This window comes from Cynocephalus volans, chromosome 6 (genome assembly GCF_027409185.1).
Source record: "Cynocephalus volans isolate mCynVol1 chromosome 6, mCynVol1.pri, whole genome shotgun sequence".
Taxonomy (NCBI): Eukaryota; Metazoa; Chordata; class Mammalia; order Dermoptera; family Cynocephalidae; genus Cynocephalus; species Cynocephalus volans.
Window position 1 is genome coordinate 68,734,701 of NC_084465.1, and position 6,634 is coordinate 68,741,334.

The following is a 6,634-nucleotide window of genomic DNA, read 5'->3' on the forward strand; positions in this document are numbered from 1 at the left end:
AATGTCAGACACCAAAGCACAGATCCAGGAAGCTCAGAGAACATCTTTCTTTGCATTCATGAGGATGAATGCAAAAGAAAAAACCACCACCAACAACAAAAAACACCACTTAGGCATATTATATCTAAACTTTAGAAAGTTAAAGAAAAAAATTTGAAAGAAGCTAGAGAAAAATAAACACCTCACCTATAATGGAGCAAAGATAAGAATTAATCTGTTAGAGCATGCTGCTGGTAACACCAGGGTCCAAGGGTTCAGATCCCTGTACTGGCCAGCTGCCAAAAAAAAAAAAAAAATTTTTGACTTTTCCTCAGAAACCATGAGCAAGAAGAGCATAGACTGAAGTGTTTAAATTGTTGAGAAAGAAAATCCACCAGCCTAGAATTCTGTACCTTGTGAAATTATCTTTCAAAAGCTAAGAAATAAAGACTTTCTCAGACAAAACTGAGGACATTTGTCACAGTAGATCTGCCTTGACAGAATTGTTAAACTTCTCAAAAATAAAGAAAAAAAAAAAAAAGAAAAAGAAAAAAAATTTTTTAAAAAGACTTGTTAAAGTTCCTTAGAGAGAAAGAAAATTATATAGTTCAGAAAGTCAGACCTACATGAAGAAATGAAGAGCATTGGAGAATGAATAAATGAAAACGTTAGAAAACTAAATCTGAAGAAAATGATTCCTGGATCTGTGAGAACTGCTAGCTTAACACTTCAGGAAGAGGATGATGGACTTAGAAATCCCTAGCTAGATTCTATGAAATGTTTGGCCATCCATAGCCAGGAAATCTACTCTCCACATCTGTTTACAAGTGCCTGTCTCAGAAAATCACTGAACTAAAGAGCCAGGTAATCCAAAAGGATGCCTGATGCAGCTTCCAAATGGCTGGAATCATCTTCAACTGGGACGGCTGCTCCATCTTACAGAGACATTCCAGGGACACCCACTTCTACCCACTGGGAGAAGAAAGTATGTCTCTGGAGGATGAAAAGCCAACCTCAGTACCTTAAAGAATATTACTGATTTCTTAGAACATGATGAAAGACCCAAACTGGTGCCTGGTGGTGAGAGTGGGCAGTCCTGGAAGTGCAACTTGTGGTGGAAGCTGCTGGTGTGCCACCCACATCCCCTTTGCCAGCTCTGGGTGCCCAGCCTCCAGCTAAGTTCTTTGCAGTTGACGGATGGCACCTGACTTGCTACTGGAGCCAGTTCAGTTCTGTGGAGAGCCAGCAGTGTCTGGGAGTTTCACATCTCCCATGGTCATCCAACCTGTCCGCCCTTCCTACCACTTCTCTTGGCCTGGGGCCAGAGACTGACTGGTTTGGTAAATCAAAAGCTCAGCTTCCTTACTGCAAGGAAGGATCTACTCTGAGGAGTAATTCATGCTCCAAAGCTGTTCTAGGATCAGGCTGAGGCTGGGACTTCACATAAAATCATACCCTTGAACCACTTCTGCCCTTTTTCGGTCTTTCTTCTCCCATTCACTTACCGGTGTCTCGTGGGAGCCCTTCCTTAATAAATCTCTTTATTTTACTTGGAAAAAAAGCGTAGATGAATTTCAAATTCTATCCAAAGTTTTCCTTATATCATTTAGCATGATTATATTGCTTCATCTTTAACCTGTTAACATGATAACTTACACACATATATATTTAAATAGTGAATAATCTTAGTATATAGAGATGAACTCCTTTACATAGCCAGTTTTTATGTACTAATGTTTATTTAAGAATCTACCTCTACTTTTTGTTTTTGTTTTTGTTTTTGTTTTTGGGGCAGAGCCAGGGGAAGCTTTATTTTGGAAAAGACAATTGAATTGGTTCTTAGTTGGGCGTATGGGCAAAAAGGGTTACCCCAGACAGTATACTTCTTCCAAAGGTGGGCTGAGGGCTTGGGCTAGGGCTGAGCCTCGGGTGGGTCTCCTGTTCTCCACGCTCCTGGGCCCATCTGCCTCCCTCACAGGCTCTGGGGCAGCCGCAGGATGGGGGAGGTTGGGAGGGGAAGCAGTGGCCTTTCGCTTGGGCAGAACATCAGAGGACTCGGACACCAGCTGCCCATCGTGGGTCTCCATCTTCTTCACAACCACGGTCTTGGAGGAGCTGGTGCGCCTGCAGGAGCTAGAGCTCCCGCCAGAGCCAATGCTGGGCTGGAAGGAGCTTAGGCCGTGGCTGAGACTGGGGCCTATGAAGCCCCATGGGCCGCGCTCAGTCCACTTGAGTAGCTGCTGGGGGTCTTCGTATGGATACTCAAGCTCCGCATCCCAGACTCCAGCAGGCTCTCCTCTCCCTCCAGCAGCTTGCGGTAGGTAGATGGCGATCTCATGTCCAAGGCCAGCTTGACGTTCGTGAGCTCCTGATATAGTGCAGCTGCCGCGCCGCCGCTGTGTCCTGCTTGGCTCGCTGCAGGGCGACCTCCAGCTCAGCCAGCTTGGTCTTGGCGTCCTTCACGGCCAGCTCCCCATGCTGCTGGGCATCACCGATGGGGACCTCCAGGGAAGCCCTCTGGCCTTTGAGGCCCTCTACCTCAGCCTGGAGCCTGCTGACGTTCAGGTCCATCTCGGAGATCTCCGTCTTCGTGTGACTCGGGTCACCTCCCTGTTTCCCAACCAGGGTCTGCAGCTCACACTCGATCTGGTCCATGCTCTTAGCCTCGGCTCGGCTGCGGTCGTATTGGGCCTTGACCTCGGCGATCATGCTGTCCCTGCCCAGGGAGTGGCTGATGCCCACAGACTGGACCACAGACGTGTCCGAGATCTGGGACTGCAGCTCTGGGGTCTCCTCTTCATACAGCTGCTTGAGGAATCCGATCTCACCAGTCGGCCCTTGCAGGCGACTCCAGCTCTACCTTGTTCACGTCAGCTTCATCCGCACCCTTCTTGAGGACAAATTCATTCTCCATCTCTGTACGCTTGTTGATCTCATCCTCGTACTTATTCTTGAAGTCCTGCCTGTCGCCAAGCTCCGCCTCCAGCCTCAGTTTCTCCTGGCCCAGTAAGTCCAGCCGCCACGGAAGGTATCGGTACAGCTGTGAACCGTGCGCCGGTGCTGCCCCGAGCGTCTTCTGCTGCTGCAGGAGGCTCCACTTGGTCTCCAGCATCTCGTTCTGCTGCTCCACGAATAGCACTTACCGATGAAGCAGGCACACTTCTTGTTGAGAATCTTGATTTGCCCCTTCTCCTGGGTGCACATGGCCTGGATGTTGGGGTCCACCTCCAGCTTAAGGGGGCTCAGCAGGCTGTGGTTCACTGTGACAGCTGCAACGACTCCTACACCACCGGCCCCAGTGTAGCCCCTACCCAGGCCCAGGCCCAGGCCCTTGCCAGTGCCGGGACCACCCTGGAAACTTCTGCTACTGCCCACCCAGGAAAAGCTCGAGGCGCTGATGCGGGCCCCGGGTGCACACCTGTAGGAACGGCTGCCGAAGGCTCAGGGACCAGAGGTGGACACCTTGTAGGACTTCTGGGTCAGCCTGATGGACATGGTGGAGGCTGGAGAGGAGGCGGGCAGGCCGACCGGGTAGAGATTCGAAAAGACGCCGAGAAACTGCTCTAGGTCTACCTCTATGTTCTTAAGTGAGACTGACCTCTTCATTTTATTTCTTGGGCAGTATTTGCCTTGTTTTGAGATGAGGTTAGCCTTATAGAAGAACTGTGTATCTTTCCTTCTGTTTTCGTTTTGAGAGAGAATTTGCGTATCATGTTCCTTGTATGTCTGGACCTGATACCAGGTTGTTGGGCGGGGATTTGATCGTGGTTTCATTTTCTTTATTGCTTACTTATCTATTCTGGCTTTTACTTCTTTTTCAGCCAACAATATTTTTCTGGGAAATTGTTCATTTTGTCTAGATTTTCAAGTTTCCTGGCTTGACATTGATTATATTATCTTCTAATTTTTAAAACTGCCTACTTTATCTGTAGTTTTACTTCATGTTTAAACTGATACTATTTACTTCTGTCTTTTCTCTCTTTTTTGACCGGTGTGATCAAAGTTTTAACTACTTTAAAAGATTTTTCAAATAATCAAGTTTTTTTTGTGTGTGTGTGTGTGTGTGACCAGTAAGGGGATCGCAACCCTTGGCTTGGTGTCGCCCACACCACGCTCAGCGCACCGGCCACCCCTATATAGGATCCGAACCTGCGGCCTCGGGGCTCCCAGCGCCGCACACTCCTGAGTGAGCCACGGGGCCAGCCCCAAACGATCAAGGTTTTGCTTGTTCATCTCTCACTCTCTTTTATTATGTCATTAAAATTTCCTCTTAGCTTTAAGATTTCTTTCTTCTGTTTTTTTTTTTTTTCCCCCAGCTCTTCCCTCTAGTTTTTTTGAGTTGAAATTTGGTTCAATAATTTTCAACTTCTTGTGTTCTAAATTGTATAAGTATGACTTTAGCTATGTCCCCTAAAGTTTAATATGTAATGCTTCAAAAGTCTTATAACTCTAAACATTTTATAATTTCTCTTGTGATCCCCATTTTAACCTATAAAAATTTAAAACTAATTTTAGCCATACAAAATGGGTTAAATGTCCTTCAGATATTTGTTTTTCTGTTTATTGTTTTTTTTTTTTTTTTTTTTTTGCTCTGTCCTAGTCAGAAGGGATATCAGAAGCCTGGCAATGGTGGTGATTATTCAGATACCAAAACTGAAGTCTTCGTAAAGGTAAATTTAGTTACTTAGTTAATGGGGCTTGTGAGGAGCTTACATTCCAAAGTACTGTTCCCACCCTGTGTTTAAATAAATAAAACATGATAGATCTAATTGAAGTCCCTTCTAATCAATCCCAAACACATTTCCCCCTCTCTCCCAAGGTATCCACTTTCCAGAATTTGTATGCATTATTCTGTGGATATATTTATAAACAATGTCCCGTATTGTTTTTTATGTTCATAATCTTTAAGGAAATGTTAGTATACTGTATTTATCTTTGTGAGATTTCACTCTATATTTATGAGTTGATATATGTGGGTAATACAGTATTTCTTTCTATAAAGTGACTACAATGTATTGATCTACCTAGCTACTGACTTCCCTTTAAGCAGAATCTATATTTTTGATACTAGAAACAATACCTTAATGAATATTTTTATTCACATATCCTTTTACTTATTTGCCAGGAGTTTCTAGATTATATACCTAAGAGTAGATCTTAGGGTATAGTCATCTCCAACTTAATTAGATAATGTTAAATTGCTCTCCAAAACGGCTGTGCCAACTTCCATTGTCTTTAGCAGCTTACGAGCATTCAGGTTGCTTTCTGCACCCACTAATACTTGGTATTATATTTTTTTCCTTTGCCAGTGTGTGGTATATGTGAAACAGACCTGATTTTGTTAACTCATAAACTTTTAGAATATTTTTAAAATTTACAAATAATGGAATTTTGAAAAGCAATTTATTTGTTTTAAGTGTTATTGCAATATGGTCAGAGAACATCATCTGCATTATGGCTATTTTTTGGAAGTTTTGAGGCTTCTTTCATGATGTAGCATATGATCAAATTTTGTAATGATCCATGGTTGTTTGAAAAATATTTATATTTTTATTAGGTACAGAGATTTCTTTGTTTCTTATAAATTGAAGATTTTAATGGAATTATTCAAGTGTATATTTGTATCTGCATTGTTTTGAATATTGTTGCTTCCTCTTCGTTTTTTCCCAAAAGGACTTTTCTAATAGTCTCTTTCAACACTTGTATTAAATAAAATTCGGATCCTCTGGATGAATCGTTTAAGTCTTCTTCTTCCTTTTATTTCATGTCTTTCTATTTTGTGTCCTGTATTCTGGGAAAAAAATATTTTGCTTTTTTCTTTAGCTCACTAATTTGCTCTTTTCTCGTGTTCCATCTGCTATTCTACTCATCTATTGAATGATTCATTTCAGAGATGAAACTTTTAATTTGCATGATTGCTGGTTGATTTTTTAAAAAATTGCTGATTAAAATACTCTCTTGCATCTCTTGGAACATACTGTATTAATGAAACAGAATAAAATTAAAAATTCTCATAATGGCCTAGAATGTCCCACATGACCAGGCCCCCTGTGGATTCTCTGAACGTTTTCCCTGCCCATTCTGCTCCAAACATTTTGGTCTCCCTGTTGTCAACATTTTAAACCCTCTACACACATACACTTCCTCCTCCTCTTGCTTGGCCTATTCTTTGCCTGGATGTATAAGGCTTGCTCCTGCACACGATGCAGATCCCTATTCAATGGTCACTTCCTCATCAGAGATGTATTCTCTGACTCCCTTATTCAGCACCTAATGTCCTCAGGCACATTCTCTCTCCCCCACCCCTTACTATCTCTGTTTTATTTTTGTCCAAAACACTTTTTGCTCTCTGATATTTTGTTTTGTTTATTTTTTCATTGTCTGTCTCCATCCATAAATTGCAAGGTCTGTGATGGTAGGGAACTTGCTAGTTTTGTTTAGCACAGTATCCCCATAAGTTAAAAGAGTGTTCGGTACATATGGACAGGCTCAAGACATATATGTTCAGTAAAACAATGATGAATTTCTGAAGTCCAGTTGTGCCCACTCTAGCAACTATTTGTCTGTGTGTGCATTCTTCCCTATGCGGTGCCTCTCTTTCAGGATGCTGGCTCACCTCAACTGATGATTAGTTGTGTGTGTATCTTTATGATGC

At 42.8% G+C, this 6,634-nt stretch overlaps 1 pseudogene; it reads right to left on the bottom strand.

The window, feature by feature from the left end:
* Window positions 1-1,844: 1,844 nt before the first annotated feature.
* Window positions 1,845-3,474, bottom strand: LOC134380934 (keratin, type II cytoskeletal 8-like; annotated as a pseudogene).
* Between the last annotated feature and the right edge of the window lie 3,160 nt (window positions 3,475-6,634).